At 30.9% G+C, this 27,857-nt stretch overlaps 1 long non-coding RNA gene across 1 annotated transcript; it reads left to right on the top strand.

Annotated features, from left to right (window-relative positions):
* The first annotated feature begins 310 nt into the window (after positions 1–310).
* LOC127731774 (uncharacterized) lies at positions 311–27,057 on the top strand. Its single transcript, XR_007995750.1, has 4 exons — positions 311–463; positions 24,095–24,118; positions 25,444–25,530; positions 26,958–27,057. It is a non-coding gene; the product is annotated as an uncharacterized LOC127731774 (long non-coding RNA).
* The last annotated feature ends 800 nt before the right edge of the window (positions 27,058–27,857 follow it).

The following is a 27,857-nucleotide window of genomic DNA, read 5'->3' as shown; positions in this document are numbered from 1 at the left end:
AGGCTCCTGACTTAGAACAGGTGCATAAAAATGCAGCGGATTTAAACGTCTGTTATGTATCTTAAGACTTTTTTATGGTAAAAATACAGCTTTTGGCCAAATAATACTATAGTTTTTTATAAAGTTTTAGAAGAATGAGTACGTGCAGCCATCTTTGTTGCTCCGTTCGCGTCAGTTGACAAACTTGGACGCTCCTGCAAAACGTCGTCTTTGCTATTCGAACCGTTCATAGCGGCTTCTGCCAAAACGCAAAATATTAAAGACTTCTACATCATAAACTAAATAAATTCAATGTATTTTCTCAGAGCGAAAACACGACCGGCTGGATTTTCTCCAGAAAGAAGACTGAGGTTCCAAGCGCTTAACTGATATAGATGTAGATGATTTTCAAAAGATCAGCTAAGCGCTTGAGCGAGATATGACCAAATACCGGAAAGAATATCCAATTTAGTAAACCTATCATGTAAGTGTAACGTAGTGAATATAAAATTGTCATATTTGATGTCAGTTATCATGTTTTATAACCTTTTTTTATATAAACAATTCTGTAAATGGGAAATTTCAGCTCTTAAATTGTCACACTAAGGATAAAGTTCCAGTTTTTGCTTTATGATTGATTGAAATCATTGAAACATATATCACCTCAAAAGCTAACCAAACCTTTAAACAGACTTATTCAGAAGGGATATAGTAACGATACTGTTGTCAGGTCATTAAAGATGGCATATTTTGGTATTAATATTGATTTACTCATAGGGTCTTTGCATCGAAAATAAACACATGTATTCTAAAACCAGTTGTTGGCATGGTACAAGTTATGTTCTACTCATATATTTTTTGATGGTATGACACTATACACCTAACGGGATTCATTGTGCTATGTTTTTCATATGATGAAGACATAATCATTCAATCAGTTGAATTGAGGTCTGGAGCCGACATGTCTGTAACTGCTAGTTGTCCTTTGTTAATTAATTTAGCATTGTCATTTTGATTAATTTCTTTTGTTACCTATTCTGACATCGGACTCTGACTTTTTTTAAACGGAGGTTTACTGTGCGCATTGCTGTGTGTTTGTTTATTCTACATCAGCTAGAGGTAAAGGTGGAGGGTTGAGATCTCACAAAACATGTTTAACCCCGCCGCATTTTTGTCCCAAGTCAGGAGCCTATCAATTTTATGTTATGACTTATTTATAGTAAAAAGATAGCTCTTGGTGAAATAATCCTATGATTTTTCAAGTTTCATTGGTTTTCGTATGGTAGTATTTCATAATTGAGGCAATTGGTATATACTCATATAAGAATTCCAGAATTTTACTGTATATGCAACTTTGAAACAGTTTAGCAAATTATCTAGCTGATAGATTTATAAATACATGTAGCTCTTAATAATCTGTATTATACCACAGAATAAGATTGAGAATGGAAATGGGGAATATGGCAAAAAGACAACAACCCGCCCAAAGAGCAGAAAACAACCGAAGGCCACCGATGGGTCTTCAACGCAGCGAACAAAATTCCGTACCCAGAGGCGGGCCTCAGCTGGCCCCTAAATAAGAATGTGTACTAGTTCAGTGAAAATGGACGTCATACTAAACTCCAAACTCCAAACTCCACACTATAAATGAACTAAAATTAAAAACGTACAAGACTAACAAAGGCCAGAGGCTCCTGACTTGGGACAGGCGCAAAAATAAAGCAGGGTAACACATGTTTTGTGAGATCTCAACCCTCCCCCTATACCTCTAGCCAATGTAGAAAAAAGAAAAACTACAGAAGTATGGTTTATACAAAAACGTCCCTTTTCCAATCTGAAGAAAAAATGGGGCACAATGTTCTCAATTATGTCTAAGATTTGATTAATATTTCTTATTTAATGAAAATCTCTGATAAAATATGACTATTGGTAAGAACATTGTTTTGCTAAAAAAAAATGTACAATTTATAACTGCTGATATATAAAAAAAAATCATATAAGTCATTAATCATCAATTTGCAGTTTTCTTTGCATAACCCATATGTTACTTCCAGTCCAATTTGAGCTTAAAATCAGCAAAATAACGTTTTGAATCAAGCTTATTTTTTATAATGCTAGTAAAAAGTAAAATCACAAAAATACCGAACTCCGATGAAAATTCAATCGGAAAGTCCCTAATCACATGGCAAAATCAAATGACAAAACACATCAAACGAATGGACAACAACTGTCATATTCCTGACTTGGTACAGGCATTTTCAAATGTAGAAAATGGTGGATTGAACCTGGTTTTATAGCGCTAAACCTTTCACTTGTACGAGTAAAAGATCATTGAACAAAATTAAGTAATGCAGAAGTCAATATTATAGAAAAGTTGGTTCAACAGAAAATTATCAGAATTCACTATTTAGAATTTGGGACCCATTCCAATGAAACTCAATCATATTTAATGTCAGTTATCATGTTTTATCAATTATTCTTTATATACACTTCTGTTTAATAGCTCCCAGTAATCTGTGTAATACCGCAGACGTATAGTTTATGCAAAAATGGCCCTTTTCAAATTATAAGAAAAAAGGGAGACAGTATTCTCGATTGTGTCTTTGGTTTAGATTAATATTTTTTTATTTAATAAACAATTTCTGATAAAAATATGAACATAGGTAAGAATATTGCTTACCTAGTAGAAATTAACAAATTATAACTGCAGATATAAAAAAAATCATAGATGTCATTGGTTATAATTATATGCAGTTTTCTTTGCATAACCCATATGTTGCTACCAGGCCAATTTGAGCTTAAAATCAATTTAATGGTGTTTGGAATAAAGCTGTATTTGTTTGTTTTTATTGTTAGAAATAGATAATATAATGAAATTAAGTAATGCAGAAGTCAACATAGAAAGTTTGGTTCTGTTGTAACAAAAAATCATCAGACATTCAAGTTTAGAAGTTGCGCCGTTTCCAATGCAAATCAATCATATTTCAGATGTCAGTTATCATGTTTTATCAACCTTTTTTAGATATACAATTCTGTTTATCGAACATTTCAGGTCCTTAATTGCCACAATAATGTATTTTGGCCTTTTTTGGTCATACAATATGCCTACAGTTAAGACCTAACAGACAGAACCTGTTTATTATTTTTTTTATTGAAAACACTGGAACATGTACATGATGTATGTTATGACTATTTCTATAGTAAAAAATATAGCTCTTGGTCAAATAAGCTACGATTTTATTTGGTTTTCTTATGGTAGTATTTCATAATTTAAGCAACTGTTATATACTCATATACAAATTCTAAAATCTCACTTTAGATGCAATTTGAACCAGTTTAGCAAGTTATTGAACTGATGGATATTTAAATAGCTCCCAGTAATCTGTGTAATACCACAGGCGTATGGTTTATGCAAAAATGTCCCTTTTCAAATTATAAGAAAGAGGGGGACAATATTCTCGATTGTGTCTGAGGTAAAGAATTAAAATTATGTCTGAGATTTGAACTAATCAGTTTCTATTGAATGAATAGAAATATTTATATGTTTTACTATCGTTTTTCTAGTAGAAATTAACAAATTATAACTGCTGACATTTAAAACAAAAATCATATAAGTCATTGGTAATATTCTTTTGGTGCTTTCTTTGCATAGATCATATATTACTACCAATCCAATTTGAGCTTACTTTCAGTAAAATAGTGTTTGCAGTAAAGCTTAGATCATGTAATGTATGTAGATCTGTAATGATGCTATCAAGTGAAGGCTGAATGACTAGTGATCATTGTAGAACACTTTTTGACATAACTTTGAATAGTAAAAAAAAAATCATGAAATTTAAAAAAAGAGGGTACATAAGGTATTGCATGTATAATGAAGATAAAACAATGCATCTTAGATTTGGTGGAAATTAATCTTTCATTCCCTATCGAACCAAATGTTATCCCTTTCCCGATATAATTTCATATAGGTGTGTCTTTAAGGTGAAATAATTATCATTACTCATCGATGACCTATATATATATTATGTTATTCTACTAAACTGTATACATTGTGTTAATTGAAAAAAAAAAAAAAAAATAACATAGATTTCTTTCGTTCTTTCGATTTAATATGTCATGGATAATTTAGATGCCAATTAAAGCACCTTGTTACACATGTTTTTATGCTGGCGTCTTTGAGCTTAGATTATTAATGACCTCTTGTTCTACACTTACTTTCAAGTGCAAAATACGAAAAACAATAGGTGTTCCTTTTATAAAGTTCTAAAAGCCTCAAGCCACCTTACATATAAGTGCGATGTTATTTAATCTGTCCAGCAAGTAAATGTGTTTACCAGATATTTTGACTGATGAAATTTAGCAAGTTAAAAGACAGCTCCTAAAAACTGTTTTACGATTGCCGACAGCTACTGATTTTACTTCAAACCCAATCATGCAAAACGTTTATTTCGACCCTGACAACTGCGTTGGGGCTAGACCTGTTGTAAAGTTAACTCTTGGTCTGTTCTTCTACACACTAAGCTTAATAGCTTATATAATCATCTTTTAACACTGACCTGGTTACATATGTACTTTACATGGCAATATTTGTGAGATAACATTTTAAATATGGCACCTCAAGATATATGGCATTATATGAACATGATACATTTTAAATATATGGTATTCAGTTACTCCACTTTATTATAAGCTTATGGTCTGCTTTATTCATAGTGATATCATTACTTTTTTTTAATTTAAAATGCTCGACCATTATATAATATCATGAGTTTTATGTTGGTTTTGTTTTATATCAGTATTAAATACTTTTGGTTTGTTTCCGGAAAACAAAATTGTATAAACATATTTACATACGCGTTTTTTTATCGACTTTCATTTGAAACTCAGAAACCAAACCATTTGGAAGCCAAGTATATATGATAAAACGAATCTTAAACACATTTCTATTCATCAACAAATCAAGTACAACACATTATTTTGCAGAAACAATGCCACCCTGTCTCCATATCGTGCTATTTTGCCGATCCTATCTACAATTTATTTTGAATTAATAAATATATATCTCTCTTGCAAAACTCCGATTCCTTGTACTACTTTGGCTATACTTAATATTTTGTTTGTGTACACCTCTAAATGTTTGAATGAGTTTTGTATTTTCATATTTTATCGTCTAGAGTTCATTGAAGGGACATTCGCATCTGATGCAGTAATATAGGCACCGTTAAAACTAGTGTGCTCGATTCGTTTTAGTTATTCATAATTTAATTATATTTACAAAAAAGTTAAACAAAATACCGGTCTCCAAAGTTAATTCAAGAAGGAAAAAGACCACAAAAAACTTACAAAACCAAAAGTTATCAACCTACGGAATGAGTGAAAAAAACAACTATCACATGGCGGACTTGGAACCGGCATTTTTCGAGGAAATTGGTGGGCTAAACTAGGTTTTATAACTAAGTAAACCTCCCACTTGTGTGACAGTTGTTTATAGGTCAGTTATATTGACAGAATTGGATGAGCCATATAATGAGCATATACGGTTAATGATACAATAAGTATAATTCAGCAGCCGAGACTGTGTAAACTTACATCACAGATATACAACACAATTGTCTAACAAATTCTAACAAATAACTGAAGCAGGTAACAGTAAAACAATCAATCGGATATTTAAACAAGAAATAATATTCTGGTGATTCCACTTTATTTTTTAATGTAATATAAGCTAAAATCAATTATATGATAATGTACGGCATTCAACATTAAATGGAAAAGAAGGTTGCCAATATACATTGTATATAAATGATAGTAAAAGTTTTAACCTTCAACCTAAATGTTTAAAACAACCTTATCGCTATGTAAGTAAACATGTCCGGTGTTGAAGTATAAGTTTCCTGAAGACAAGTTTGTGACAAAATGACAGATCGTTTATTAATGATACGATCACATTAGATTTGGAAACAAGTAAAAATAGGTATAATGATATTGTTTCTCATATTATATATATATTATATATGTATAAGAACGCGAACAACCAGCGACATCGCGGGTCCGTGGCTGAATTAAAGTACCTTTGCCTTTGTTTGGTATTCGTTTTTTGTCATCTGTTCAAGTCATGCTGATTTAAAGGTGCACATTTTTCTCTGCTTTCAAAATCTTTCGGTTTTCATATTACAATAAACTTATTATCAACCGAATTCAATTGTTTAACTAATTAACCCAAATTTATAGTGGTAATAAGGTGGAAGAAAACAGACCTGATAAATAGTGTACTAAAATGTAACATAGATATAAAACAACTACTGTAAGAAATGAAGGTTATCCTGATAGAGGAGTGATTTACAGAAGTTAAAAAGACAAAAAGTAAAATAACAAAAATACCGAAGTTCTAGGATAATTCAAAACGGAAAGTCCATAATCAAATGGCAAAATCAAAAGCTCAAAAAACATCAAACGAATGGATAACAAATTTTGTGTCTCAATAATTGGTCGTTGGACTGTTCATGTGACTGCTGACAAAGTTAACTTTAGACTAATCCTCTAAACTAGTACTGCAAAAAAGCGAATTTCGACCTGACCCGCTGCAAATCGATCGATGAAATGTGTATATCAAAATAAACAATATGCATAAAACATTGCTTGGGGTATCATAAATTATAATCTGCCGTTTGATAAACATTATAAACAAGTATTGGTTACACTACTCAGACAACCATGTGACAGACATTGATAATCTTAAAGTTAGCAATATCCTTTAACTCTACGTTCCGCTATATAGATGATGTTCTCTCACTAAATAATACAAAAATTGGTGACTATGTTGAACGAATCTATCCCATCGAACTAGAGATAAAGGATACTACAGATACAGTTAAGTCTGTCTCATATCTTGACTTACATCTAAAAATTGACAATGAAGGTCGGTTGAAAACACAACTTTACGACAAAAGAGATGATTTCAGCTTCCCAATTGTGAACTTTCCATTTCTATGTAGCAACATTCCAGTAGCGCCTGCATACGGAGTATATATCTCCCAATTGATACGATATTCCCGGGCTTGTGTTTCCTATCATGATTTTCTTGATAGAGGATTGTTGCTCGCAAGGAAGCTATTAAACCAAGAGTTCCAAATGGTGAAGTTGAAGTCATCCCTTCGAAAATTTTACGGACGCCATCACGAGTTGGTTGACCGTTATGGAATAACCGTTTCACAGATGATATCGGATATGTTCCTTATGTCGTAACTACATTACCCTTCCTTTTTCACGAATGTGCCTTACCGAATTAGACTATTAACCAGATTTGTAATAACATAAGCAACACGATGGGTTCCGCATGTGGAGCATGATCTGCTTACCCTTCCGGAGCACCTGAGATCACCCCCAGTTTTTGGTGGGTTTCGTGTTGTGTAGTCTTTAGGTTTCTATGTTGTGTCATCTGTACTATTATTTGTCTGTTTGTCTTTTTATTTTTGGCCATGGCGTTGTCAGTTTGTTATCGATCTATGAATTTGACTGTCCCTCTGGTATCTTTTGTCCCTCTTTTCATGCAGATTAAATTCCTCATATCATGTTTTTTTTATCATAGGTCCAGTATTGGTCTATAGTAAAATGTAGCAAACAATGTACAGCTATAAGCTTATACCGTGGTTCTAATGGCATCAAATAACACTAGCCATATGTATACTTTGTCTTGCAAAATATATGATCAAGGGAAACATTTAGTATTCAATATTGTATGTGTGAAGTATATTCTATTGTGAGTTTTTGTTTACAATTGCAACCTTGTGCAATTGATGCATATTTTGTTAAAACGTTACCATGGTTAAAAAGATACAATAGTTTCGAACAGCGGTATACTACTGTTGCCTTTATTTATTGAGGGTTAAAAATATGAACTAATATACCTTAAATATATTTGAATTATATACACGGAACTTGTTTGTACATGTTGTTGTTAGTTGACCACATGTGTGCTTCCATTATTCATTCTAGATTTAAATATTAGTTTGCTTTGTAAACAATGCCATGTCATAACTCCAATAGAACATTGTAGGACATGATTGACGTCACATCAAATATCGCATCGTTAATGGATATTTGTGATAGTATTGCCGCTGGAAAATTAAAAAAACAGCATTATTCTTAATGCATAATTAATTTCTAAGGACATTGGAAAGTACGTATATGGTTGGAATCAATAGCAATGAAGCAAAAGTGTGACGGAGAGTAAAATTTCAACACGTTTAAATTGAAATAAATAATGGTCCACCAAATTACAGATACCCATTAGTTTATGAAACAAAAGCCTAGAAAGCACTAATAACAGTATCAGAAAAATATTTAAGAAACTAATTAAGAAATTTAGGTAAACATGTAGAAATCCTGTAAGGTAAAGAGAACTTTGTGTACCTTTTATTGGATACAAAAAGTAATTCTTAATTAACGAGAAGGCGGAGAGGAACATTTTGGTACCAACTTTACTTTAATTTGTGTCAAAATATTTGCAAAATATTAAATTTATAGCTTATTTTCAAGGTTTTTTTCTGCAACTAATACTTGAAGTTTTGTTAAAACAATAAACACACGTTTTTGTTCATCATGTAACTTTTTTCCAAAGATGTATGCATCTGAAGAGATATTCAAAAAGAATTTAAGAAGTTGATAGCCAAATACAGTAGAAAGCCCCTGCAATTATAACCAGCCAAATTTCGGTGAAATGTCACACTCCTGACATGAATACTTTTAATTACAATAAGAACAGAATAAAAGGCCTTTTTCTTAACTTTCGTGTTTGGTCTGACGAAATACTGGATGTTTAAGTAAAAAAAGTACTCTGTCTACCAGAATTACGGAAGTGAGTGTGGCATAAAATGTCTGGAGTGTGACATCTCTGTTGAAATCAGAAAGTATCTTCTGGGCAGATAGTTTTGTTATGTTAAAACCAATTTGTCTAATTGTACACTAATATTTAATACATGTGTTAAGCAAAACAAAAACACATATAACCATAGCATATGTTTACAATGACAATATATAACATTGTTTAACTAGGCAGAACTATCAGCTCTTACTGCATTTTTATATGAATCCTAAACATGCTGTTGTCAAAGTATGGGTAGACATATTAAAATAATGTGATTTTCACACTCCTGACGCTGTTGTGAAAGGAAACATACAAAAATCCAACGTTTCACTTTTGTTAACAAATTTAACTTGGATTTCAATTATTCTTTATAGTTATTATACCATTAGCAAGTAAAACTTCATATTTAAAGATTATTACCACACAAACTATCATATAATATGACAATAGCCTACAATTGTCAATAATGAAAACATAGTCATATGATTGAAAATAAGTACAGGTCACCTAAGAGAAATAAGAACATAAATATCAGGATGGTTTTCTTTAGCCTGGTATTATCAGAAAGTTTATTCAGCATCAACATGAATGTTGACCTACAAGATAAGCAATTTATTACCATTCCTATGCATTCTTTACCAATACATGTCAGGAGTGTGAAAATTGCACATGCATTGATATTTTAGTGAAAAACTTTAAATATGCAGAATTTAACTAGAAAAAAAGACATGGTAAATGGATCATTACTATGTCTAACTAACTGTAACAGTTTACAGTTGAACACTCTGATGTTGATTGTCTAGACATGCAACTTTATAGAACAGTTTTTTTAATTTATTTCAGTAAAATACCTCAAAAATCTAATTAAAACAATTAACAGTTATACTATTGTGTATGCAAATAAAGTAAAATGCATATGCATTGATATTTTATACATAAGATAACTAATGAACCATGTACTTTGAAATTATATAATGTTAAAAGTTTGTCTTTAAAACAATGTCACACTCCTGTCATCAATTATTTAAAATTTCTAACAAATTTTGTTGCACATTCCACTCATTTATGTCTGTATTCTTCTTTTTGGCATCATAACTTATTGAAAAGACACGGAAATCTTCCATCTTATGATAAATTATAGACTGATACCAATTCAAACTCAAATGTCACACTCCTGACATTTTTAACTTAAGTTCATACATGTTATGTAAGTTATGTTTAAGGTAGTTAATGTAGCCCTATTGAGACAGCCAATATATAACTCCAAAAAATTTAAACATGTTTGCATACATTGATCCTTTTAAAAAACACAATAAACATGAAATTAATCATTTGAAATTGTTTAGCGTTTATATTTGTTGGTACATAGCTTCAAAACTAGCATATGTGTTAAATAATTGTACATCGTATAAAGTGAAAAAAATAGGATATCAAAGCTACATTTTTTTAATGGATGTTTAAATTAAATAAAAATCATCTATTTTTGAATTCATTCATTATCATTGATTTTACACAACATTGAACATTTTTTTAATTTTAAACGTCACACTTAAAGCGTCACACTCCTAACAATTTGGGCATGTTTTTGGAGAAAATCTTCCAAACGGCGAGAGATATCAACACGGAACCTGAAATCACATAAAATGTTGTCAGTATGGTTCTTCTCTTGGCACTCTTTACTGTGTTGCATACCTTCTAAAATAAAATATATTCCTGGATTATCAAGAATCTTCATTTTTATTGACACCACCCATAAAGGAATTCCAAAATCTCACTTATAATGCTATGATCACCAGTTTAGCAAGTTGTCTAACTGGGAGATACATACATTGCTCTTGTTGATCCATGTTTTACATAAAAGTATGGTTTTTACTAAAACACAATCCTTTTCCAACATGTTGAACAAAAGGGGGACACTATTATCAATCATCTTTTATGTTTGGACCACTATAGGTAAATTCAATGACATTTTCTGAGAAAGATAAGACATGTAGATAAGAACATTGCTATCTGAGAAGATATTAACAAATAAGATATGGTCAAAACCTAAACAAATATCTACACGGAAGTAATTGTAGTTTACACAGTTCGTATAGTTGACCACTTGAAAATTTATATTTGTACATTGTTTTAAATTTCTAGAACAAAAACTTCCTCAAATTTATCATATACTATTTATATATTGTTTTAAAAACTTAGAACAAAAACTTCCTCAAATTTATCATATACTATTTATATATTGTTTTAAAAACTTAGAACAAAAACTTCCTCAAATTTATCATATACTATAAAAAGCAAAATAACAAAAATACCGAACTCCAAGGAAAACAGAAACCTTGACATTTTTCTAAGAAAAACTCAGCAAGAAGATGACATTGAGAAAACATCAGATATCTTATAATTAGAATGCACATTCATATAAAGTAGACAACTGTCTTTTGTTTAAGTGTTTTGTATTGCTTAGTGGTTTGCTCTTTTTTTTTTAATTTCTTTTTCTTGTATACCCCATATGTCCTCTCTTTAAGATGTCTGTCAAGTGTGGTGCGTCCGAAGTTCTTTTCTGTACTTACCTTCATCGGAAACGCTGCCACCAAACGATTAGAAGCAAACTATATATAACTGAAAGGGAACTTTAACAAATAGCCGAATGCATCAAATAATCAAGCACGAATAATTAATATTCAATAAAAAATAACAAAGGCCCAAATGTGACTTTGAAATGAATTGCAACAATTAAAGCGCATGTTTGGTTTTTTTTGTTTTTTTTGCGCGTAGTTATTTTCCTTAACTTTTACAATACATACACGTATATGAATTGAAGCAGGTGTTGCATATATGTCAATGAGACAACATCTTAACGACTAAATAACCAAACGACAACAAAAGGACAGTTTTATGTCAGGTGTCCCAGTCTATCTATATAACAAAGTATTAAACAAATTGAATATTCGCCTTATTTCAAGGTGAACACAAGCAGTGCAGACAAATTCTGTGTATGTCTTTAATTTCACGATGCGTTGTAGCCTGTAATGCTTCGTATCACGTCGGATTTCTGTGCCATATTCTCTATGCATTATGAAAGAGCACTATTTTGGTAACACATCAGCATACAAACATTGCTTAAATTTCCAGCCCATCATGCCAGTCGACCAACTTTGCAGATGTTTTCTATTACTCAAAATTTGATGAAATCCTAGTGAAACATTTAAAACGAATATCGGTTCCAGGTGAATACAAATGTATACTAAAAAAAATCATTAATTAAGATTAAAACTCATAGTACTATTCTAACTCGTTGTTAACATTTAATATATGTACGTAGCCATCGATGGTTGTTAGAAGGGATTTCCCTTTTTAATTATAAAAGTTTGCTGGAAATAACTCTCCTACAAAAATGGCGGTTTACTATATGATATGATCAAATCGGATTTTGAAACAAATAAACGATGTATATAATTTTTTTGTCGAATAATCTAATTATTAAGCTGTTACTTTTACAGATAGCAACTTCTGATTTTTAACATTTCGACTGTTTGTATTTAAGCTTCATGTCACTTCAACACGAATAAATAAAATAAATAAATAAAATAAATAAATAAATAATCTTTCTTTCAAGAGGATAATCCTATTAGTTAAAACTAATCTGCCTGAGAGTCCACAAAATAGTAATAACATATTTATAAAGTATATACAATATTTTAATGATAAGTTATACACAATATGCAATTGTATATAGATATAAATGAAAAAGCATATTAATTTGTGCAATTTATTATTTTTTTTTTACTCATCTGTATTTCATTTGGTAAACTGTTCTATATTTGAGAACCAGAATATGTAAATGTTTTCTTAAAAAAAAACAGTTTTTGGCTTTGGAAGATTTTTTAGTTTTTCATCAGCTGAACACAAATTATAATTTTGTTCATCAGTAAAATGAAAGTTTTCTTGTAATTAGTTAGGAACCATATCCTTTAATGATTTAAATACAAGTTTTACATTTCGATATTGAATTCCTTTTTTTCACATTTAATCTGTTTAAATTATTAAACAATAAACTGGAGGATGTCATTATGTCAGCTTCTACTATAACCCTAGCAGATTTCTTTAATAACTTATTAAGTCTATTTGTTCCATGTTCATAACAACTACCTCATATATTGTAACAATAATCAAACAATGGCAGAATATAAGCACTAATATAAATAATACGTATATGCATCAGTAAATACGTTCTCATCTTTTGTAATTAGTTGATTATATTTGATATTGTAAATGACATTTTATCTATTTGCTCATTCCAATTTAGGTTTTTGTCGATATATAAACCAAAAAGTTTTTCACAATCTACATTCTCTATTTGTTATTTTGAAATATTGATATATAAACTGTTCCCAGTTGAATAAAGCCTCTGTTTTGAACCAATAATCATTGATTTACATTTTTTTTGGCATTTAGTTTCATACAACTTTGCGAACACCAGTTTTCAATTTTATAAATATCATTTTGAAGTTTAGCATTTAACTCAAGTGCATGATACCTTTACTATGTAAAGTAGAATCATCTGCATACAAATCTATTACTGATTTTGTTATGTTCAATGTTAAATCATTGATATATAAAATAAATAACAGAGGGCCAAGGATAAAGCCTTGTGGTACACCAGTTTTTTTATGCATTTAGTATCAGACATGACGTCATTGACCTTAACTTGTTGACTTCGTTCAACCAAGTATGACTTAAGTTAAACCCTTTCAAAATAAACAAATAGACAATGCCGTCATTATAATCTTTCTCTATTTCTCGCCAATTAGGATTTCTTTGCCACCATTTGTATATATTCGAAAAGATATAAAGATGAGTTGCCATGGATAGTTTTACAATCCGGACACACTTACATTAAAAAAAATAATATGATACTATAACTTGGTCTAATAAAGAGCATCCAGTAGGTTTCTGTTTAATCATTTATTTTTTTGGAAAATTGTACCTATTTTATAAAGAAGAACCTTTCTTTTACATTCCATTTTTCAAACGATAACAAAAGGGGGACTCGGTGGTGGAGTTGTCGAAGCAGTCGATCAACTGTATCACTAGCAAGTCAACACTAAGCTAGTGAGTTCGATTCACGCACATGACAGGTGCAATCGACTCATATCTTAATTGACTAGGATTAACAATTTGCCTACAGATGATCGGTGGTTCCCTCCGGCCACTCCGGTTCCCTGCGGGCACTCCGGTTCCCTCCATCAATTAAAACTTATCGCCACGAAATAGCACGCTAGTGTTGAATGTGGCATTAAACATCAGTCAATCAATAAAATCAGAAGATAATAGAATGAACATGTTTAGATGAAAACTACTGTATAAAATTTTACTAAGTAATCATCATTTATATCGTTGTAAAAAATCTAATAATATGATATTAGTTCAAATGTGATAACTATAACAGTCATACAAATTGAATTGAATATCACCCAAATAGTCCATGTTTGACAAATTGTCATTATATTTTATTTGGGCTTGGTTTATACTTCTCTTCTGAATAGGAATTATACTTGAAATATATTCTAAAAGTCATATGAAACGAGTTTCTTGAAATTTTAATTTTATAGAATGTATTGAACAAATGCTTGCATATAGACTAAACTTATCTAAACTTACATGCTTGTTTTTTTTTATCTATTACACATCTATAATGTATTATCGACAAATACTATTTTAATCAGTGGTTGTTGATCGCAATATAAATAACTTTCGATTTTATTGCCAAAGTTTATCGGATCGTGATATTGATAAACAGTAAAACCAGAGCACGTGAACAACATGACAGATCAGTGAATTGAAAGAGCCATAACATTAGTTTTTTTTTATATTTTCCATGCGTTCCCATTTGTTAATAAAACTATTCCTGAACAGTTGTCAAGAGCCAATCTGCCAGAAAACCATGCAAAACCGTCCGAATGTCACTTTTTCCAAATGAGTTCATATTTGGCATATTGGTGCACCTTAGTAATGTAAATAACCACACAAATTGTTTGTGGAAAATATTGAACCGATCTGGATATTTTTTGAGCGCCATGTTTTAACAGATGAAATTGCTCGAAAACAGCAAAAATAAGCTTTTTTTTGCATATTTCGCTGGTTTAAATAAAAAAATATGGTAACATTTATAATTTTTTGATAGTTGATCCTAGTAATACATCACTTTAAGAGTTAGAATGCATAGAATTAACAATGCTGTCTATTAAGTGTATTTATAATCTAACTGTTTCAATATGTCTTATTTAGCTACATGTCCAAAATGGCTGATTTTGGTCATCTTTCAGAGCCAAAATACTCCAAGACCCGTTTATTATTGTAAAACAACATATCTACTTGCAAAGTATAACTATATATACCCAATCAAAAAAAATATCAAGCTCGGCAAATAATGTTGGTGTCTGGTATATGCCACAACAAAATGGGGTAACCTGCATATTCAAATTTTCTCAATTTTGCCGTCTAATTTGCAACTACTGACATATGATAGGATCTGGACTTATAAATAAGTATAATAACAAATGGAAAAGAATAATTAATGTTTCATTTAATACATTAAGAAAACAATCATACATAAATACAAATTATTCATTATTAATCTAGAGGCTCCCAGGAGCCGAAATAGATCGTATTGACAAATTGTGCACCTAAAACGATAAAAAACACATATTTCAAACGCAATCAATTTAAATTAGAAGTTAAACAATTCAGAATAAGTTCAGACTGTAAAAAAAAAGTTTCTTCTGACCACTTTTGCAATTTATTCTTATAATAAATTGATATAGTTGTTGGATAGTAGCAGAAAACTGAAAATTTGTAAATTTACACATTTCAGGGACAATAGCTCATAGATGTTATGTCCAATTTTTCAGAAAAAATTTTGGTATTTAGATCTTGTCATGTTGATAGTTTTTATCAATATATATATATATATATATATTGAAAAGTTTTTAAATTTTGTATATTTTTTTATGACCCTTTGAGCCTAGTATACTAACAAGGCAAGATTTGCCAGGTACCTATATCTATGTTGCTGCAATGTGGTCAATACAAACATGAAAATCATAAATGCTTCTAAAAAAAATCCCATAACTAGACGAAAAACAAATTACTTAGTCTATATTTACCAGTGCAAAATTTATAAAGAATTTTGAATGAAATTGGATAGCTGTTAAGATTACTGTACCTATAATGCTCTACATCACATCCTTGGAGATAACAGAATTAAAATAAGTCATATGAATCTTCAAATTTCAATAAAGCTGAATGTTTTTTTTTTATACTTAAAAGGCTATAGGTTTTACTATAAAACAAGTGTACATTAACTTTCTTGTAAAAGAAAAACCATAACATTAAAATCTCCATAAATGATGAACTGTTATTTTTTGAGACATCATCCCATGGAAGATTTAACTGATGTTTTAAAGTTGGAAAGTTTCTGTTGCTTGTTTGGTTTGTTGAAATTGTTTCTGTTAGAAGCATTATCAGTCTCCCAATCTGATGTTGACTGCTGTGAAAGTTCAGTTGTTGTTGACACTGACAGAAAGGTTAGCTGCGAGTCTAGATCTGAAAACCACAAAACATACATACATAAATCAGGCTGTTAGTTTTCATATTTTTTCATTTTCTTATTTTGGGGCCTTTTATGGCTGAATATATATGCAGTATAGGTCTTGCTTATTGTTGAAGAACATATGGCGTATGAAGACCTATAGCTTTACTTCTATGTCATTTGTTCTCATTGGCAATCATACCTCATTTTTTTTTAATTTCATATATACCACTGACAGGAAATAAAATTGACAACTTTTACTGTAAGTGGATGCAGTTACAAAATTCTCCCAACTAAAGCCAAATCATTTTTGCAGAATAGTTATTATCCACTCCTTTTAAGCATGTCCAAATAGCCCTTAACATCTTTACAACAATAAAAATTGCCTCCATTTGGTTTGGCATGTCAAATTACCTCTCAATATAATTTTACATTGAAAACAGACAATGGTGATAATTTGACCGCTTTTAGTGACAATCTTTGAAATGGTGGCCATCTTTATATCTGTTCTCTGTGTCAAAGTACAGCTAAATATCAATATTCTTTAAAATTAAACTCAACAAAATTGGAAATTTTACCCTTTATTTGCTGTGTCCATCTTTAAAAAAAAAAATTCATTGTTTTGTTGGCATGTCAAAAGTGCTATAATTCCTTAATGTCAATTTTCATATCAGGCCATCTTGAAAATGTTTGCCATTTTGGAAGAAAAAACAACCTGACTTTGTTTAGCAAGTCAAACTACCACGACTATCCCTACTTAACAATTTTCATTAAATTAACCAGTGTTGAAATTTGTGCCATCCTTGGTGGCCATCTTGAAAATGTTTGACATCAGATAATCATCCACATATTGCGCTTTTCTTTTCACTAAAGTTTCATTTAAAAAAATAACACCAGTTATCTCAGAAAAGGACAAATTTTGTGGAAGATGAAGAAAAAATGCAAGTTTGGACAGAACATTCAAGCTATAACAGCTCTAAATTTGTAATGGGATTAAATATTTGACAAAGAATAGGTTTCTAACATGGAATAAATATGGTATAAAGATAAAGTTTAATAGATTCAGCATATCAGAGAACCCCAAGATCAAATTAAGATTTAAAATTTAGTTTAATTTTGGACCCTTTGGACCTCAATGTAAACCAATTTCATAATAGGGCCCAAAAACTAAATACAGGCTGAATCAGCATCTTTAAAATTATTGTTGAAATCAAACACAGTTAAATTATGGACCCCGTTTGAACCAACTTGAAAACTGGGACCAAAATCATAAATCTAAGAACATATTTATATTCAGGATATCTGATTATTTCTATTTATCATTCAAAGAACCCTAATTCATTGTAATTAGAGTTCAAGTTTTGTTAAAATTAAACTAAGTTAAAATTTGGACCCTTTGGACTTTAAAATGTGGACAAATTTGAAAACCAGACCAAAACTAAAAATCTAAATATAAAACATTTGCATTTTGTATATCAAAAGAACCTCAAGAATTCAAGTTGTGTAGAAATAAGAAAAAAAAATTTGGACCATTTTGAAATCAATGTGAACCAATTCAAAATGGGGCCCAATTGCAACATCTTAAATTATTTAAATACATTGTTAGATTTAGCATATTAAGGTAGATGGGGTGTCTAAATTATAATCCATAGATTTTTTTAATAATTTGCCAAAATGTAGTTTATATCATGCTTTTTAAAAAAAAAGAATAAAAAGAATGGGTCACGGGGCTTATTTTCACGCTACAGGTTGTTCAAAATTGACCGATTTTGTATAGATTATGCATGGAAAACCAAATTTTCAGCCATAAAATGAAAACTACACCATAGAATTTTGAGATAAAATATGAGAAGATAGCTTTGAAAATATGCTTTCTGATAAGAAAAAGAAAAAATGGGGTCACCGGACCCGTTTTCTTGCTACATAATAAAATAGGTAAATTCCTAACACATTCTATTATAAAAGTACCTTTATCTGAATTATCTGCCCTTACATTTGAGTTGCCTCCCCTTATGTGGCAAAGTTGGAAAAAATTGAATCAAACAAAAGTTTTCTGTTTTTTGTAAAATACAACCATAAATATGATAAAACATGTCATTTTCTATATTGAAATGAAAATTCTTATACATGAATTACCTACTACTCTCAAAATTTGCACATTCTATTAAAGATCTAGACCGATTGCTTTCTGGTATTTCAAAATCCAAGATGGAGGAAGACACCCTATCTACCTTAAGAACCCAAATAATGTATTTATTTTAATTTGTTCTTGTCCTAAACATGCATGAGCTATTTGCCATTGGACATTAGCATTACCAACAACCAATCAATTAATCGAACAGGTGAAATATCTTCTAAAGTACCAATAAAAATCTCCCCCTTTTATATTTGAATAAAATGATTCGCTGAGCGCAGCCTGATATGACCGCAGAGGTCGAACCCTGAACAGTTGGGGCAAATTTGGAAACAATATTCAAGCTTGATACTGTCTGAATTTGGATTGTGATCAAATTTTTGACATAACATAGGTTTCTGACACAAAATAAATGTGGTCAAAGATCTTTCAAATCTATTGCGCAATACTGTGCAATGGAAGATTTCTTCTTGAAAATTTTCAAAAATTCAAAATATGAAAAATTTTGAAAAAAAAATATGAATCCACCTTAAAAAATTGGAAAAAAAATCCCCCCACCCCCAACTTTTTGAAACCCTCCTTGTAGCAATAACCCCATTACTCAATCCCAGCCTTTCCTTTGTAGTATGGAACCTTGTAGTACAATTTCAGAGAGATCCATACACTTAAACACAAGTTATTGCCTGGAAACTAGAAAAATGCTTGTTTTTGGCCCTTTTTGGCCCCTAATTCCTACATGTTTTGGGCAATTGACCCCAAACTCAATCCCAGACTTTCCTTTGTGATATGGAACCTTGTGTTACAATGTCAGAGAGATCCATACACTTACACACAAGTTATTGTCTGCAAACTAGAAAAATGCTTGTTTTTGGCCCCTTTTTGGCCCTTAATTCCTAAACTGTTAGCCCCATAACCCCTAAGATGAATCCCAACCTTCTACTTGTGGTATTAAACATTGTGGTATAATTTCAGAGCAATCGAAATACTTATACACAAGTTATTATCCTGAAACTAGAAAAATGCTTTTTTTGGGCCCCTTTTTCCTAAACGGATGGGACCAGCATCCCCAAAATCAATCCCAACCTTCCTTTTGTGGTATTAAACCTTCTTAAAAAATTTCATAGAGATCCATTCACTAAAACTAAAGTTATTGTCCGGAAACCAATGTGTCTTCGGACGACGACACAGACAACGACATCATAATCATACCATTATACGATCCCAAAAAATTGTTTGCGGTCGTATAAAAAGTAAAATCACAAAAATACTGAACTCCGAGGAAAATTCAAAAAGGAAAGTCCCCAATCAAATGGCAAAATCAAAAGTTCAAACACATCAAACGAATGGATAACAACTGTCATATTCCTGACTTGGTACAGGCATTTTCTTATGTAGAAAATGGTGGATTGAACCTGGTTTTATAGCTAGATAATAAACCTCTCACTTGTATGACAGTCGCATCAAATTCCATTATATTGACAACGATGCGTGAACAAAGCAAACAGACACAATAGGTAAAATTGTCAAAAATAGGGGTACAGCAGTCAACATTGTGTTATCATCTTAATCACTATAAAAACAAACAAATGTAACGAAGAAGCACAAAAAGGCATACATCAAATTTAACATCCTCATTTTGCTTATATTATACGATTTTATATATCTATGTAAAATCCACCCATAAAGGATGGAAGGTTTTAAGTACTGGCGTAAAATCGCGCGATTGAAATTCGCACAGGTAGACATAAAATAATTTTGTCGTTCAAAGTATGACGGAATACATAAATACAGAGTCACGTAAAATGGATATCACAAAAAACAGACTTAACAGTAAAAGTAATACGTATTAATAAATAAAATAATTGAAATGGAATGTATGAACAGTTCATTAGTCATTGTTAGTTATTGAATGGAAACTATAGGAGTCGCCCAATATAGTACTACAAATTAAAATTAGCAAAGTGATGTTTCAATGGGAAAACCAAGTTAACAAACACCTGTTTAATAAAACTGATGTACAAATGTATAACATGTAATTGTATAATTATGTTATTATATAAGTGATTACATATACTTTGTATGATTACCATGTTATACAAACAGTTAAAATAATATATAAGTTAATAATAACTTACCAATATATTCTTCTATACACGTATTTAGTTTGACCTGGCTATTGTCACTTTTACAAAAATTCATCTTAATTGAGCATTGCTTGCATATATATAGCCCTACAAATACAAAGTGTTAAACTATAAAATAATTCTTCAATTTTGTTTTACACGAAATAAAATATATCAGACAGGAAATGTAGGGTAGTGTAGCATCACTGTGCATGTAGTTTAAATGTATGTTTTTTCTTTTAAAAAGGGCTCTATAAGTAATCTACATACATGTACATGTAGGGTCCTAAAATTGAACTTTACAAAAGTTTGCAATGCTTTTGATTTTTTTAGTCTCCATGGCCTATTAGTTCATTAAAAAAATATTATTCTCTGGATAAAGTTGTCTAGTGTTACATGTACAGTATGACTATGTTGTATGTAAAACATGTATTTGTAGGAGGCTTTTCCATGAGATAAAAGTGTCTTTAGTAGACAAAGAGCTGAACAACTTCCAGTAAGAACTGAAAATATAACTTAGGGGAAGAGAATAAAAACCTGACCTGCTAAACGTTGAATATGTTGAAATAAATTTTGATTATTATCATGATTCTGGTCTATAAATTGATTTTTTAAAGCAGAAAATAAAGATATATTGTACCCTGGTTAATAGCTTGAAAATTAAAATTCTGTCCTAAGCTGACAAGGACATAAATATTTTGACCATTCTAACCCTCCCCCTTGCTTTTTTAATCAAATGGTCCCAAGACAGAACAATGTATAAATGGATATATATTATTTGCTTGCACTTTGCCATAGGAAATAAATAAGATGTCTTAGAAACAGGTCAGGTGTCAAAGAATATTCACATGGCCCTTCAACACCCACCCCCCCTTTTTTTAATCTAGCTAATGTATCAATTGTTGGTCCCCTAATGTCAGATTGACTATATGGAACAAATGAAAATTGATTGTAAGATTTGTACCTGTTCCTACTGGAATAACTCGTCCTGTATACAGCCTGTTTTGAAAGGGTGAAGCTCCTTGGTCAGCTTTGGCTTTGCTGGAAGAGGGTTGGACGAGATGTTGACATCTTGCTTGACTATCATGTCAATGAATTCCATAAAAGTTCCTGTACTTCGAGCATATTCAAAGACAAGATGATGCAACAACCATGGGAAAATAAACCACTCCTTGTCTTATATAAAATAAGGAGTCCTGTTGGAAATTCTACACCATAGTTTTCAGTATTATTCGGACTTCCTAAATGTAGATGAATGGTAGTCTGTATCTGTATGAATATGTTTGGTTACCAATGCTGTTTTCAATACCACGGTAGAGAGAGAGTGTCGTTGATTTATTGATGGTGCGCCAGAGCAGTTTTGACACTCTCAATCTCAATTTTGGTGCGAGCAAGGTGGTTCCACTCGCTCACTTTTTTTTTATGAAGAATGATTTAGAATACTTTTGTTTTGCTCGTTGAAATCTAAAAACACTTTTTGCTGTTCATGGACTTATTTTTCCAATCAATATTTATCATGTTTATTCACTAAATTATTGTCATGATTGTCAAATTTCTTGGCAGTAATTATTTTCTTGGGAAATGCTATTTTGGTCTTTAGTGCATTCAGATATCTTAAATAGTTTGTAATATGTAGATGTATAAGGCTGGGATAGCCCACATGCTCATCCTAGATTATTAAAGTCACAAACTTCACTGTAAACATTTGTCTGCCAAACCACTGGGAGCTAACATGTTTGAGATCTAACCCAAGGGAGATAAGTCAATGGAAGAGCATAAAAGATGGACTCCCTGGTTTCAGACAATATATTGATTTTTGGACTTGCAGTACAAATACGTTTTATTTCATTTTTCAGACAAATTGATTTTACTTGTTCGAATGATTTTATGAGCCATTTTAGTACCAACTGTGTTTAGAATTTAATTAAAATCAAAATCAAAATGTGTCAATTTGGGACTAAAATCACCATTCTTCCAAGGCATAAATTAACATATAATAGTCATTTGCCAAGCTTAATATTTTGTTTTGATATAAAACATACCCTATATTTAAAACCGATATAAGTTGCAAACAAATCCGGAATGGGTCTTGCAAGATAGAAGCGAATGAAAACCACGTAAATTCATGTAAGAAAAACCCCGCCTTTGTGTCCCTGCTCCTGGCAATGTGCCAAATCGTTTAAATTTTCATTTGTATTGATCATAACATAGTAAATGGATGAGTTTCAGCTGACATTACTCTCAAAACTCAACTACCCCATTTAATATGCTTCTGGGTCATTCTTAAAAGGCATAAAAAAGTTGGATTTTTCCTTGGTTTCATTATGAATTTACAGAATTATGCAGATGAGGCTGTTACTAAAAATAGATACGATTCTGGGAAAAATTAAGTGGTAAATTTCTTTTATTTTATGTCAAGGATTAAGATGATGTATAAAAATTTGTCAAGTTGTGATTGTCGATTTGGACGATTTTCTGAATATTGCATGGTTTTCTGGCGGATTGGCTCTTAAATGATTTGTTGTATTAAATTTGTTCATTATGAATTTGTTATTACTATTTATCTTCAACTGCACGTTTGTTTAATTCTTTCATCACGGTTTTCCCCTGGCACTTGCGTTTTGCGGTGGCCGAAGTTATTTCGAGAGTTCAAGTAGTAAAGGTCAATACAAATGGGAAAATATCGGCGCAATAGTGTCTTGAAAGTCAATAATTTAATGTCGGTACATTTATGAAGATTTTGATAATGTAAAGGATTCCCTTTTTTTAAAGTTCACGTTCACTTCTTTTAGAGTGAAACTAATCCATTCATGTATATAAAACATACACATTTTTTTTTAATTTGAAGTTTCATATGACTTTAAGCAACAAACAATCAACTAACCAATCAGTGAAAGTGGATCAATAAGTTTATCCTTGATTTCTTTTATGTTCTTACCAGAAATGGTCGATCATATTATGTTTACAAATTGGCACATTTCTTTCATGTTTGTACTGTATGAATAATGATATATCATTGTAAAGACATTCATTATGAATGTAAAAACTACTAACCTTTTTATGACATTTATTTCAAGCCATGTAGTAAACCATGTTTGTTCGATTAACTTTACTTTCGATTTACACAGGGATTCACAAAATAACAACCAAAACACCTTTTAAGTGTCATCAAATATGTGTATATATGTGCTCGTAAAAATACTTTGTAAAATGCAACACAGAACATTAATATTTGATAATATTGCTAATAAAATCCTCTGTTTTCATTAGAAATTAACAACACAGGATGGAACCTTAATGTCATTGGTGAAGCTCTAAGGGACATTGTTCACAACTATAAGTTAAATAATGTATATAAAATTGATTAAAAACAAATAAAGTAATTTGTTTTCTAATTGCAGGATATAATGGAAAGTTGGAATAAGGTAAGATTTTCCCTTAAATTGTCCAGTTGCCTTGTGGCCTTGTTTTTTTTCTACACAGAGAGATACATTAATAAAATCAATAATATATAAATAATCACAATTAGGCAGATTCACTTAAGGTAGATAATCGGTATATATTTCCTCAAATAGAATTTTGTTTATACTTTGCCAAAATGAAGAATTTACTATGCTTCTTCAAAAATATAATAAAAAGTATGGGTAACCGTGCTATTTGTCAAGCTACGAGTCCTTCAAAATTGCCCAAATTTGCTTAGATTGTTCATGAAAAAACATTTTTGTGCATAAAAGAATCTATGAGATAGAATTTTGAAATAAAATATGAGAAGATAGGTTTTATAATATGTTTTAAGAAAATTAAAAGAAAATATGGTGTCACCAAACTTGTTTTCTTGCTACAAATAAACAAATAACATTTCCCAATCAGTCCAGTATATTTTTTTTACTAAAAGAGTTATCTCCCCTTAAATGGCTAAGTTGAAAAATTGATCCTAAAACCCACAAATACTTTGTATTTGCTTAAACATTTTGGATAATGCAATAACTCACTAAGTTTTCTCTATATAAATAAACAGTCTAACCAATACATTGCGAATCTGTCTCCAAATTTGCAGATTCGGGCAAAGAACTAGACCGATTGTGTACTGCGATTGTACAATCCAAGATGGCGGTATACCATGAATCTACCTTAGGAGTTGAATGCTTCTTTGTTTTAATTCTTTCTAAGAATGAGATTCGTCACTTGCTTTTTAATGTCCAAAAAATGACGAAAAAAAAACCCCTTCAATTCTTTTGTTTGGCAAAACTAAAAGTATAAGTTATTAACATTTTTAATCTTGAAAGTTTAAGCAAAACAACTGCAGAGGTGTATTGGTATTATCAAATCGTTACTCTTCCATGTGCAATCAATGTCATAAAAATGAACTTTCATAATATGGATGTCTTTTTTTCAGAACTAAGCAGATACGTTTTAAATATCAACTAAGATTCAAATAACTACCATACATTATAGAATGTTTTATATCTTCTATATATTTCGTATATGCAGTGTAAGATATCGACACGCATTAGATAAGATCGGCAATGTTTTAAAGTTATGCGTCTGACTCTAGTACATGAATATATTTTGATAATATTGTTGATACCTAATTTAAATATATTTTACAATCACTTTGTTTTGTTATACAACATATAGTAAAATAATGTTTTCGTCTTGTAGGCAAAAGTAGATAAAATCATTCATGCACTGTGCATCATGCATAATGTAGATCATATAATATAGTAATCAACAGTAGCTTTTCTTATAGAAACTAATTAAAGCTGCTCGTGAAGGAATTTTAACAGATTTGAAACTTTCCATTGCAAAGGGAGCTGATTTGGAATATAGAGATGAAGTAAGTGACGATACAAATAATATATAAACAAAGATATTATTATACATTTGAGATGGGAACTCATAACATGCTGGTCATCTCATCCACAAATAGGTTTAATTTAAATAAATAGATACAAGAAATTTCAATCTTGTCATTAAAAGAGAGGCGAAAAGGACATTCACACTCACCAGTCGAGAATGACTATGAGTTCACATTATTTCACAATTCACTGATGATTTTTCCTCAATAATTAACACATCGCTGTTGATAAATCCCTGTGTAAATTTACAAACTACTGAGTATATTTCTACATCATTTTCAACTTCTTGGTGATGCATCCTGATATAATCACACAGCTCTTATGATGAAACCTCAATCCTGCACACTTCACTCATGAAGAATCATCACCTATTAAATTCACACACCACTGATGGTGACTCCTGATATATGTAAACACTACTGATGTTGAATTCTGATACAACTCACACTTTACTGATGAGAACTTATCATTATCGTACGCCACTGATGATAAATCCTCAAAAAATCACACACTACTGATAGTGAACCCCTTTGAAATCAAACACCACATATTTCAAATAAAAAAAAATCACACCACACTGATTATAAATCTTCATAATTTTACACTTCACTGATAATGCATCCTTATAAATTCACGCACTTCACTGAAAATGCGTCATTATAGATTCATACACTTCACCGATAATGCAAAATTATAAATTCACACACTTCCCTGATAACGCATACTAATGAATTCACACACTTCACTGATAATGCATAGTTATAAATTCACACGCTTCACTGATAATATATCCTTATAAATTAACACTTCACTGATAATGCATCCTTATAAATTCACACACTTCACTGATAATGGATCCCTATAAATCGACACACTTCACTGATAATGCATACTTATAAATTCACACACTTCACTGATAATGCATCCTTATAAATTCACACATTTCACTGATAATGCATCCTTATAAATTCATACACTTCACTGATAATGCATCCTTATCAATTCATACTTAAATGCAGTGGTTTGAACACATCTTTTAAAATTAGTTTTTTAAACATTGATTTTTATACTTAATAAGTATGTAAGCATGATACGAATTAGACAAGTTTCAACAAAACATCAAAAACTTGATAGAATAATATAAAGTTGGTTCTCATGTTACTTTTCTTATCGTAATGTATTCATTGATATGAACATGTTATACATTTCTTTCAATTCTTTTTTTATGATGAGAGTTGTGATGTTCCTTTTGTTTTTTTTGTGGTTTCGGTAGAATACAGATAAAAGTGTGACTGGTCATCTTTGACCAATGTTTGATCTGATGATTATTGTATTCATGCTTATTACACACGGTTGTCCAGTTAATGTTCCAAGTTTTGATGTCGGTTTTATGTTGATATTTCAGGATGGAGATACTCCATTATTAAATGCTGCCTACTATAGACACCTAGATACCGTCCAATTCCTTGTTTCCGCAGGCTGTGTTAGAGAAGCAAGAAATAAGGTAATAATATATAGTATCTCCTAAGTCTGATGCTTATAATCTGCATAATGAATTAACATATAGTATTGTTGTTTAATGGGCAACAGAAAATACTTGTTAGACTTTAAATCACCATGAAAGATGAATCCTCATAACGTTACACTTTACAGATGAAGAAACCTCATTACTATACGCCTCATAAATTATTAATTATCACTAATTCGACATGTACTGATAATAATAAATTCGCACACCACTGATGATATATTCTGGTATATCTTCATTAATTTTCATTTCAGTGATGATTAATCCTCATTGGTTTACACACCACTGGATATAAATTGTACAACTATCACCCAAATAACAACAAAAAAGAAAGACAAATAGACACTTATTTGAAAACTAAATTCATAGAAAACCTAACCCAACCCGTCACTGGTTGTGTTTTCTGATAAAAAAACAGAATAACAAACCTTTTCTGAAATAAAAGTGTCACATACTATAGATAACGTTTGTGTGTGGCGTAGTAAATTATAAGAATGGTATCTTAGATCAGTTTTCACAACATCGAATCATTATCTTATATTCCACTTATGTTGAAAACCACACCCAACCTATGATGAATGTTTATTATTTCACTCACAACTAAAGACGATGATATATGCATACAAATGCCACTGATCATCCACTACTCATCATCAATTAACACTTCACTGATGGTGCATCGTCATAACTTTACACTTCGCTGTTAAAGGTTTCTAATACATTTGCACTTCAAAAATGACAAAACATCATTGATATACCCTCCACTGATCATGAATC

Source organism: Mytilus californianus, unplaced genomic scaffold, assembly GCF_021869535.1.
Source record: "Mytilus californianus isolate M0D057914Y unplaced genomic scaffold, xbMytCali1.0.p SCAF_20, whole genome shotgun sequence".
In the NCBI taxonomy this organism is placed as follows: domain Eukaryota; kingdom Metazoa; phylum Mollusca; class Bivalvia; order Mytilida; family Mytilidae; genus Mytilus; species Mytilus californianus.
This window is presented reverse-complemented; position numbering and strand designations above follow the sequence as displayed.